Genomic DNA, 12786 nt, shown 5'->3' on the forward strand with positions numbered 1-12786 from the left:
CAAGTTCGCCAATCGCTTAATTGCAGCTGCACGAGTTTGCTGTAATGTATTCGAGGACCTTGAACTCGTGAACTACTACAGTCGTGGGCTTCTTCCCTCGACTCGTGATGCTGTGACCGAGGCAGTAAGGCAGCTATCCGTGAATGAACAAGGCGATCTAACTGTTGCCCGTCGCGTTGCGCATGCCGAAGGTAACACGTTCCGAGCTCGTGGCACACAAAGCAATTCGACCCCGGTTAAACTCAAGCCCCGCGGTCACGTTATGACGATGCAAGAACCCGCGGAAACGACCGGTCGCCATGTTCCGACCTCGTCATTTGTTCGCCACACCACTCTAAGGCACTTAGTACACGGCCCGATGAATTACTGGGCGGGTATGCGACCCCAAGATCCCGAGTCCTCGTTACAAATAGCTACAAATCTCGAAGCCCTCTTATTTGCGGGCGATTCTCACGAACGCCGAAATTCTATCGCACCCGTGAGCCCTTCCACGGAGAACTTTCAAGCCCAATCGATCGATAATCTTCGTGAGCTCGCACAAAATAATACAGTCGCCGTGCCGAAGTTGAGTGAAAAGCAAGCTCGCGACGCTCTCAGCGTGATTCCCACGGACTACTGAGGCTTGAACTGCTGGACTTGCAAAAATGCCGGGCATTTCGCGTTCACTTGCCCGACCTCAACGCCCAAGCAGCGCATTTACTACGCGTATTGCTATTTCTTGTACAAGTGCAAGGATAGCCCAACGGCTCCAGAATGGCTTTGCTAACGCTTCCATACTCGAATGGCACGCCCCGAGACCCGAGGTTTGTACAAGTACAGGAACCAAGGGACAGCTCACGGTGCTCCTCCACATGATTTTCGCGAAACCCGTGCCCACCTTGGACGCAAGGATCGCAATACGAGAAACCGCGGCGTTAGGTTCGACCGGCCGGGTGGAGTCTACGTCACGACGCACGTCCCCGACGAGCACACAGCGCCTTGGAGAGATCATGAAAATGCAGGCTCCACGTCAAGTGAAGACCCGACCCAGAAAAACTTGCAGGGTCAGGAGTGACGTGGCTCCACTTCCTGTCCCGCGATGTTTCCGGTCACTACAAGTCAAGTCACTCAGCCCTCGAGAACGCGAACGTTATGGGTCCATTAGAATCCTTTCGCGTAAACAAGGTCACACGTCCACAAAGAACTTGGACGAACAGTATTCTAGATGTCCCCGTGTTGATTCTGAACCCCGCCGCACGATAGGTTCGACTCCTACAACTATCCCTCCGATATCGTGGAGTTATGCTACATTTCCCAAGGGAGGACATAGAACACCTCTACAAGGAGGAAAGTCACGTACGCGGCGATCACGACGCAAGAAACATTCCGCAAAAGTTGTCCCATCAGAAGGCACTCCCGATTTCGTTGTTGACAAGGAAAATCTGTTTCACGCAGAGCCCACCTGAGACGAAGAGGGAAACGCGTGGCTCCTCACCTCGTCGCATTATATCGTCGCTGGATCGCTTGGCCTCAAAACGCGTGCCATGAGGGCTTTCCATATCGCGTTAGACACGGGATCTGGACATAACGTGATAAGGCGTTCCGCTCTTCCCATGGGATAGGAAGAGTTCGTGATCGAAGAAGCTTATATCCCGCCCCTCGGTGACGCGAATGGAAAGCCTATTTCCCTACTCGGCAAGGTCATGCTTCGCGTTCGCTTGGGTACCGCCGTATATCAAGTAGCGTTTCTTGTCGCCGACACGCTCGCAGTTCCCGTGATGAATATCGGCACGTGTTTCATGACCAAACACGTAATCTCTATTCGTTGTGTCGACCAGTACGTGCAATATACCCGTGCTAAGCTACCTATCCTCGCAACGCATACTCGTGAGAAAAAGTTCGCGGACCCTGACGACGACGAAACCCGTGACGACCCAAATCGGCTACAAGCATACCCTCGAACCCCAAGCACGCCACCTCAAGCCTCGCAGAACCTTCACAGGCCCCACACGATTCGCTGAGCGAAGTACACGAAAATTCCGGCAAGGTTTCAAGTCGCTGTCTCCGTTGTCACTGAGGCCTCTGGTCTGGTTTTCATCGAGCCCAAGCACTCTGTGCAGGCGAAGTATCACGTCCGAACCGCTAACCGAATCTTTGAAGCTAACCGTAACCGACGTTTGACCTCGTGCTCTCAAATTTCTCGAAGTTTCCTCGTGCCCTCCCGAAGGGAATGGTCATCGCTTATGCCACACGAAACCCACTCGGAATATACTCCCTCGAAGAAAAGGTTTCTCAGGATTTCGAACGAGTCTTAAATCTTCCCTTCACGACAAGGGAGTCCGAGGACAGTAAGCTTAAGGTCTCCGTATGGAAAGAGGCCAAGCGTCCGATTCCCGGCAGCACGTGGCGTTCCCAGATTGACTTATCTCACATAACCGACAAGTCAACGCAGCACGAAATCATCTACATGCTCACCAAGCACGAAACTATGTGGAGACCCGGTTATCTAGGCGAAATTACCGCGACGGAACACAGAATAGAGCTCTACCCGGATTCGAAGCCGATAAGACAAGCCCTTTATCGACAAGGACATAAGGCACGCGATATCATCAGTCCTGAGATCGCGAAGATGCTCGATGCAGGCGTGATAGAGCCGGCTAGCAGCAAATGGGCAAGTCCCGTGGTTCTCGTTCCGAAGAAAGATGGTTCGTTACGGTTCTGTATTGATTACAGAAGCTTAAACACGAAAACCGTGGCGAGCGCGTACCCACTCCCACGAATGGACGACTGTCTAGATTCTCTCGGGAATGCTGCCATTTTCACGACTCTCTACTGCAATTTGGGATATTGGCAGATTCCTGTGGCACCCGAAGACCGCGACAAAACCACGTTCACAACTCACATGGGAACCATTCGCCACACAAGGATGACGTTTGGTCTTCGGAACGCACGGGCGACCCTCCAACGAGCTCTTGATATAATACTTTCTGGAGTAAGATGGCAAACCTGCGTCATATATCTAGATGACGTGATCGTGTTTTCTCGTGATACATCGTCCCACATACAGCACGTAGATCAAGTACTCGCATTGTTAAGGAACGCAGGTGTCTCGCTCAAGCTCAAGAAATACTCGCTCTTCCAGCCAAAGGTTAGTTACCTAGGACACGTCATCACGACAGGAAAGCTTTCCGTTGCTAAAGAAAACACGGCTGCATTCGCGGATGCGATTTTCCCGAGAAACGCCACGCAGATGCGGTCATTCCTTGGAGCCGCGAATGTCTACCGCCGGTTTATCAAGAATTTCTTGGGAATCGCGAAGCCCTTAAACTCAATGCTCAAGAAAGATGTTTACCCGAAATGGTTCGAGCCAAAGGAGGATGCCATCTCGGCTTTCGAGACCCTTAAGACACGTCTGATCTCGCCCCCTGTGTCGCACTCCCGCAACGTGACCGCCCGTACAAAATCGACACAGACGCGTCCGCGCATCAACTCGGCCCAGCCTTACTGCAACAACAAGATCTCGAGGACGAGAATGCGTGGAGTCCCGTGGGTTACTGGTATAAGACTTTGAACAATGCTGAGCAAAATTATAGTGCCACGGAACGTGAATGTTTTTCGGTGGTCTGGGCCATTACGACCTTAAGACCATATCTAGAAGGCACGAAATTCACGGTTCGCACGGACCACGATGCGTTACGGTGGTTGCTGACTCTGACAGAACCATCCGGGAGACTCATGCGATGGCGATTACGCCTTTCCGAGTTCGACTTCAAGATCGTGTATCGCCCGGGACGTGTTCATCAGGTACCAGATCGCCTTTCAAGAGTAGTCAGTCCTGCTCGTGACACGAAACCCGTGGAGGATAGCATTCCTACATTCCGGGACCACCTCGATCCCGTACTTGTTGCGACCCGTGGACGAAGCTCGAGAACACGTGCGACTACGAACTACAGAGACGTAGCATCAGCAAACCCTTCCGATGCCCATGACGAGATTGTCGATGACACATTCGATGAATACGTCGATTTCTTTGATCCCATTATTGCAGATGAAGAAATCGAGACTGCAAGCGTAGTCGCAGACGTGCCTATGCCAATCACGATTCCCGAGCTTTGGAAGCACAACGCGCAGACGAGCTTTGTCAAACCGTGCTCTCACGTCATTCTCGAAAACACGATTCCCTCTTTCGTGAAGGGGGCAATGGCGTGCTACGGCGGGCACATCCCCTACTTTCCGACGTCGAACAAATCGTGCTTCCTGCCAACTTAAGGCCCCGTGTTCTTAAACTTGCATATTACTCGACGCTCGCCGGGCATCCTGGGCAAACAAGGATGTATCATTACGTAAGAAAGACCTACTATTGGCCTCACATGGCAGCGGATGTCTACGCCACCGTGAGAAATTGTTCAACTTGCGCGAAGAATAGACTCAAGCTTCGAAGAGCAATGAATCCCTTGAAACTATTCCCCGCGACCAAGCCACTCACGAACCTATGCATTGACATTCTAGGACCACTCACGAAATCCAAGCGCGGCTTCAGGTTTCTCTTGGTTATCACGGACCGCTTCACGAAATTAACTCAAGTCGTGCCTCTGCGCTCTATAACTGCGTACACGGTTGCAGTCGCATTCACGGAACACTGAGTATTCAAGTACGGCGCTTCTGAGAGTGTCATATCCGACAATAGCAAGCAATTCGCTTCAAGATTCTTCCAATCCGCCTGCCCCTCTTCTCGCGATCTCGAATATCTTCACGAGCACGTATCATCCAGAGACAAATGGTCAGGTGGAGCGGTACAACTGCACAATTCTCGCCATGTTAAGAAATTACGTGAACGAGCATCAAGATGATTCGGATAAGTACGCTACGGTTCTGACCCACCCATATAACAATCACGTGCACAAGACCACGGGAACCACTCCTTTCAACCTCGTGCTTTCTCGACCTCCTCCTCCATTTCACCTCGACCACTACGGGGATAGTACCATCGCTCCGAGCAAGAGCAAACTTGAACTACCTCTGAAAATTACGGCGCGCAATCCAGAGTGCTCGCACGAGTCTCCACAAGACACAAGCTCGATACAAGAAGGACTTTTGACAAGCGCGTGCGTTCCACCACCAAGAATATACGGGCAGGCCAGTACATCTATTTAGACCCCACAGATGGAACCACCAAGGGTGGTGAACTTGGAAATCACGCCCTCGGTCCCTTTCGTGTCATCAAAAACGACACACGAACAGTCATGATCGAGCGCGATGGAAATATCGAGAGAGTCTCCGCGAATCGTGTCACATACGCGCTTCCGCCAGATGACGCACCACCGCCGGAACCTCTCCCAGCAACGGAAAAAGATCTTCAAGAAAAGAATATCAAAGGCCCGAAGTACGTCATGGAAGAAATTCTGGACCACCTAGTACTGTCTTCGGGAGCATTCGAGTTTCAAATCAAGTAGTACGGGTACTGTGAACCCACGTGGCAACCCCGAAGTGATATCCCGGAGGAGGCCATCGCGACGTATTTATCTAGACGCCGCCGATACCCAAATCAATACCCCAAAAAATTCAAGCTATGCAAGATTCCTCGAAGTCAACACAAAAAAAGAACTACTCGCGCTCAAGCGAAGAAGACACCAAGCCTTGGAAATAACCCGTAGCCCCTTTCCTGATTTCTATTTGAGCCCGGGACGTGCAGTCTGAGGGGGGGCCCTGGACCGAAGTACGTGTTAGGTGCAGCAAGATAACTAACCGAAGAAAATATCTCAAGCACGAACCAAGCAGTAAGACACAAGACCATTCTGTCTCGTCTCTTTATATAGACGTGTGCAAATTACCTCGATAAGACCCTGCGACTTAAGCTATTAAGATGCTAGCCCTACTCTCCTCCAGGATACGTGTTCCTATACTGCCCAGCAGTACCTTCACGCGTCACGTACTGGTCCGGTATACTAGGATAACGAGCGTACGGGTCGCGAATACCCGCACTCTCATAAACACTGAGAATACGAGAACGAGATGCATAAAGATCCGGGATTGGTTCACGAGAAGCAATTGCAGACGAGCCTGCTTTCGTGGAGGGATCCCTCGGAAGTGACCCGTACGAGGCCTCAAGCCTTGCTGTTGTACCACCTTAATCGCCATCCTCGTACCCAAGCACTCTCTGAGTCGGTTTCACCCTCGACCTCGTGATTTCGGGGTCATACCGGACTCTCTTCCCATAGTCATAGGGCACCGTGTAACGGCGATCTCGACAATCACGCAACTTCTCGACTTCCGTGCTCCAAAGGTCCGCTCGGCGCCGTTCGTCAGAGAGATCACGAGAGATACGCCCGAATTCTTCACGAAGTTCCGATTCACGGAATTCCACAGCCCGCGCACGCTTGAAAACCGTTTCAATGATCTCAAGAACAGACCACCACTCGGACCTTGCGGCGAGACCCTGCAGTAGCGGCCCAGTCACATTAGACTCGCGGAGTGTGGCATCGGACACCCGAGAATCCAAGGCCACGAACCTCGGACCAAAACCACGGGTATAACCAAAGTGCCCCTCACGCATATCCTTGACAGGCAGACCACCCAGCCTCGAACCCGTGTAACTTGACGCGGTCACAAAAGATCCATTGACGAAAGACGCCCACCACTCAGACACTTGAGACGGAAAGTCTCTCCGTGAGAATAAGTAACTCGTATCGAGATCCTGCGCCTGTTTTTGCAACTTGACTAGATCATCCGGCCTAATCTCGGAGGTCCATTCGCTGCACTCGTGCTTCAAAGGCGGGATGAATTCGAAAGACTCCAAGAATTCCAAACAGTCATCACTCACGATCCACACGCAACCCGCGCTTCTGAACTCGTGTTGCAGGGCACAAATAGTGGCGTGAAGCAATTCTAGACGCAAACACGATTCCAATCGCCTCTCGACACCCTCACCCCCGTGAAATCGTGAAGACCAGCACAAGCACTACCAAAGTAGTGCAGCACTCGCGGCATCTTGATGGCAATACCGTTAACGCCAGATGCTCGAAGAGCCACTTGTGGGAGCGGCAATCAAGCCGGAAATCCCTGGAAAAGCGTGAGTTTCTGCCGCCCTTGTACCGTGTATACCTTGTACTTCGAACCCGGACTCTCATCCACGTGAAGAGCATCGTAGTTCGCAAACGAGATAATCGACCCGAAACCCACGGACAACGACCACGTGCAACGATATTCGTGAATGAATTCACGGCCTCTCGAATTGTCAACGGAGGGGAGCGAGTATTTCCACATCCTCGGCGACGTAATGGGCTTCTCCAGATCACCACGCAAGTAGTCGTTCATCGCGGTCACGTACCACGCGTCAGGGCTTGAATCCGCGAAAACTTGATCTGATACCAAGCCCACCCGAATCTGGTATCCCGTGGCAAAGGACAAGAGTCACAGGCTCGCGCCGCCCCCGACCATGCGCCCTCGACTCTCGTGTAAGCGTGAATTAGCTGCGCGTCGCGTCTTCCCGTGTTGACCAAGTCATCCCACCAGAACGAGCCGGACTTCCTCGGGTACCGAGACCAGCCGTTCCCCAAGTCTTCGTGAATGAATTCCCCACCCGTGTCTGAGATCCCAAACACGCCTTCCGGTTCTTGAACTCCCTCGTCCCGAACACCCCTCTCCGTGCCTTCAAAATTTTTTCCACGCAGCGCGCGAGCCCACGGATCCTCCACATCTCCCCCCCTCGCCTCACGATATTCGGCAACGCCCACGAATGCAAGCACGTCGACGCCGGCAACACCGGTTGAACCGGTGCGGCACCGAGATGTGCCGGACCGGTGTGCGCAAGGTTCGTCACCTCCCCTTCTGCGCCTGTCACGACCGCGACTTCGACACCCGTGAGACCTTCTTCACCTTGCTCCGTTGTGCGTCTCGACGAGCCCAGGCCTGCCCGACTGCCTCGAACCATGATCCACGCCGTGCCACAAGACCTGGCTCACGACCCACGCTCGCTCGTTTTTCGTGATAATGGCGCGTTGCCGAGGGTGGCGCCACGCTTATCGCACGAACACCGGCGTCCCTTATATGTAGGAGGCATACAGTGCGTTGCCTCACCACAAAACAAAAAAAATCGTCAAGACCTTTTGTCGCGCGACAAGATTTTTTTAACATACACAAAATTTCGTGCAAAAATTGTTTTCGCCGCAAATCTGAAACATCGAGAAAAAACACGTGACACAGAGGACCACAACATTTCGTGCACAAATTCCGCGCTCACAATCACGCCATCTACCGTGCTATCACGAGCTGACACTGTATCGCGCACATTCTACGTGTACATGCACCCTAATCACGACCACACGTGGCAACCCTTTCTGGCGTGGACAGGGGCGTCCACGTCTGAGGGGGGCCATGTGGTATAAACCGGTGCCGCTGTAGTACCCTTTTCGCGCTACTCGTGTACACGTGTATCTAGATAACTCAAGTACCCCGACGTACAGTACCAAGCCCATTTACACCAGCCTTGCTCGCTTTCGACACGCACACACGTCGACCTACTACCGCGCTTGTACACGTGTGTATTATGACCCGACCTCGTGAGCTCTAGCCGTTACATCTCGACCGCGATCTAGTACAGTATATAGTGTCGTTGGCGCTTGCGTCGGGTGGGTTTGGGGACAAGCAACCAAGGACCAAGGACGCGAATCTCGTTCTTGGATTTGCGCGGTACTAACTAACTTCTTCTCGTTCACGCTCTCTCGTTCTCGTCGCTCGCTCCCTAGGACTCTCGTGGCCACGTCGCGTGTTGCCTCCTCGCTCGCCCGCACGGTTTACTGGCCGTGTGTTAGCCCCACTGGGTCGAGAGCACCGCGTCGTTCGCTTCTAGTCTCCGTGGTTCGCGAGCACACCCGGGTTCTACAGTCGCCCGAAAGCCTCTACCACTTCCCCCTAGCTACCTAGTACACGACCCCACGAACGACCCTTGTTTTAGCACGTGACCACGTTTCGCGTTCTACTACAGCCGTCGTACCACAAGCCATGACGAGCCCACCCATAACTCTCCAGCTGAAGAATTTCTTGAATTGGCGCAACGGATTATCAGGCAGGTAGTCGCAGGGTTCTTGAATCTGTTCGGAAGATTGTCAGTCTACACACACTCGGGACGATTCGAACCGTGGATATAGAATGTCCAAATCAGGCCCAATGACATCAATCATGCTTCCCTCGACTTTCTCATCTTCCTGCAAGTTCAAGTCACTACATTGATCTTGGGCTAATTTTAGCCTCAATCGTGACACTTAATGTGTCCTTATCCACTCCGTTGCTCTCCATCACGTTCCCAAATGGTTCTCCTTCTGGCACTTGGGCTGTTTCCTCATGGATAAACGATTCATTCGAATTTTCCAGCTGCTTGGGAGCACTAAAATCGCCAATTACATTTCGACAGAATACGTCATGGTTCCGTTCGATACGGGAAGGTTTTAGATCTTCTTCAGAGTTGTTTTCGTTACCTGTTGGCTCTTTGAAAGGGGCAGCGAGTAGCTTTGTGGCGAATGGCTGCTTCTTCCGGCAAACCCTGCGTCCAGAACTTGGCAGATGCCTGCGCGTTCTCTTCCCACTTGTTTTCATGCGGAGATGTACTCGCAGCGACGGAATGAGTCCTTCTATGTTTCTAGACGCGGCTTTGTACCACCAGAGCACCCTCGAGGACAGACTGGTCTGGATAACGGTCGAATAGAGAGGAAGAAGTGTTGGCGAACGGGATCACGCTAAAACAAGCTGCTGGATAGTCAGCCTTGTCGAGTACGCAATATGCAAAAAAATCGTAACTTGCCGAAAATGAACCCGGTCCAGTATCGTATTTTTATGTTCTGCTCCTAACAAAACCTGACTTGAAAGGAAATTCTCATACACGCATATGCACACATAGACCTCGCTTGGTGGCGCCACACCCACGCGGGTTCCCCGTTTTTTACATCCCGATCTACCTCGTTTGCCCATATTTCATTGATGTCACCGCCATATTGATATCAACTTGGAATTTTTTACACCATTTCATTTGTAGATTTTCAGGCATGATCATTTCCGTCCGTTACGAGTCGCGATGAGTTCCGTTTGCATCAACGAAATTGTTTCACAACTCCTTCGAAAGTGGGGCCATCCTAGAGTCCGAACAGGCTCCATGTTCTGGCCGGTCTCTTCTTTTTACGAGCTGTGATTACACGCTTAAATATCTTTAGTCTTCTTCGTATTATCTAGGTAGCCTGCTCAAAGCTACTTGTGCAGAGCACTGGATAAGAGCTTTCTTTTGCTCCAAGAACGTTTGGTGGAACACAGAGTTCACGACAGAGAGAATCCACGTGGTTTCTGAGTCAGCAGGAGTCAGCGTGTTTTGCAATGAGTGACACAAACGCATTTCCATATGGTCTACGAAATGAATCAATTGTGAAAGTGAGTTGGGAGACATATGATGCATTGTCAGGGAATCCAAACCAGCAACGGTTCACAGCTTTTATCTGCAAAACTTGGAAGGAAGGTCTACTGCATCGTGGGTCACTTCACTGTATGCTGACTTACCCGGCACAGCTTGGCTTTTCTTCACTCAATGCAGAAGTTTCAAGTGCTTCACAATGAAAGTTTGAAGGATATGTCCTCTCTGCAAACATTTGCCTGGGTCTTGCATGAAACTGATGACTATGAAAACCAAAATCACCAACCGAATGGTCATGTTGAAGACAATGACACGGACATCGATGTGGCAGATGAGGCCTTAGACAAGACCTATGCACCTTCCAAAAATGACAGTCTGGTCGTCTTCAATAGCGAGAGAGGTCTGGATTACCTGAAACTGAGGATTGAAAAGGTAGAGAGAACTCTAGCCGAACATCAAATATTGTTGAAAGGCATCCCTTCAATAGACATGCATGTGTCTGATTCTGCGAGACGACCACTGATGTTTCTCAAGGAGAAGGTGGCTGCTCTTTTCATGAAGCCAATTGACAACCCGTTTTTTAAAACAGTCAGTACGTCATCCTCGAAATCAGGACCCAGATTACAACAGGGAGTACTTCGTTGTTGTGCCGACTGTACGCTAATGGAGTTTGACGCAATTTGTGCGACTATCAGGAGTAACAAAAGACTTTGCGCGTTCTTCAGGCCAGAGTTCGACGTGGTGAAAGATCTAGTCCCAGGTAGTTCTGGCTTTTCGGTCACATTCGACTCAATGGAGAAGCTTTGTTCTGTCATCGATACCGTATCGATGAAACAACTTCAGTCCGTTATCATTCGTAAAAAGACGAACAAAGCAGAGACAATAGGGAAAAGGCAGACGAGGTTCATGCGGATATTCGGACGCCTAGAAAGATGCTCTCAAAACGATAACAATCCATTCTTGATTACGGTCGGTCGAAGCTTTTCCTCTTCATGTGCGTCAAATGAACAAGGAATTGTTCACGTTTTATACAGGGAGATGAACAACTGGGATGGAGCTGAGAAAAGATTCACACACTCGTTACAGGTAAATGAAATGAATGGAGAGCGCCTAGAAGAAATACTGAGTTCACACAGCCCGGATTCTGAAAGTCCGCCAAAGAAGCACAGGAACGAGTGCTTTCCGTGTTCCGACATGTTTAGTCTCATCTGGAAGTCGTCCATTAGGTCAAGTACGAGATCTCCCTTTGCTGATAAGGATACAAGAAATTCCATTGTGGGAAATATCTATGCCGCCTTCCCGTACGTTCTGGTGCAGGGGAAACACGTGTGCAGAGAGATTGAGCGTCTGTGTGGAACTAAGAATATGAGAACGTTCATCAAGTGATCACTCAATCATGCATGGCGCCGCCGTAAAGAAGTAATGAGTATGCCAGAAAAGTATTACTTGTTGGTGATGTTTTCACTACACCTTAGGTGGTACCGCATAGGTAATGTATTAATCGCACAGACGTGTGGTAGCAGTTTTGTGACATCAATGTTAGCATTGGCAGCATCCCTCGCGAAGAATCTACAGTGCAGTGCTGTGGGTGCATTCGCGCGTTCACAACAGTGAATCGGTACAAAAGAAGACGTTCGGATGTGGGTCTCAGTGGTACCATTGAGAAAGAGAGCTCCCCTGACTGCTCTAGACTCCAGTTTCCATACTGACTCTCCTTGTCAAGGGCAACACACGTCATGCTCTGGGGCTTCAGCTGTAAGTCTGATATAAAACAACGTGATTTTTCACTTGATTGTATTACTGCATTACAGTCGTTGGTTTCAAATTTATCAATACAGCATAGCGACCGTTACGTCTTGCCGTTGACTTCAAAGATGCCAATATGAGAGTTGGTGCGATAACCATCCGTTTTGCTACCACTTCCACTACTTCATGTCATTCTTTTGGGCAAACCTGTGATGTTTTGTACAACATGGTACTCATACGCTCATATGAGTATTTGGATATCAGATTCTCGTTTTTAATTTTAACTACTCTATACAATATTAGCCTGGGTATGTAGAATCTTTCAGTGACACAGCTGCACTTCGGCAGACAGAACTCGTCGATGACAACTATTCCTATTCTTTTGAGTCTGACCGCGGTGACAGCGCCCAAACTTCCTTGCCATGATGCTGTCACCACCACTCAGCACTGAAGACGTCCCAACACAGCAGCGAGGAAGCATACGAATCGGAGTAGTGCGCGAAATAGTTGCCTCTTCAGAGCGGAAGTTGCTTTCAAGTCAAGCATCCATGCTCAAGGAAGTTTCCACGGCTCTGCAGTCCTTGGAAAATAACTTCGAAGGCGTATCCGACAGGCTGGATAATTTGTCCCAGCTGACCACTGCACTTCTCTTCTCATCACCTCTCACA

The sequence above is a fragment of the Chondrus crispus genome, genomic scaffold, assembly GCF_000350225.1.
Source record: "Chondrus crispus Stackhouse genomic scaffold, scaffold_58, whole genome shotgun sequence".
NCBI classification, from domain to species: Eukaryota; Rhodophyta; class Florideophyceae; order Gigartinales; family Gigartinaceae; genus Chondrus; species Chondrus crispus.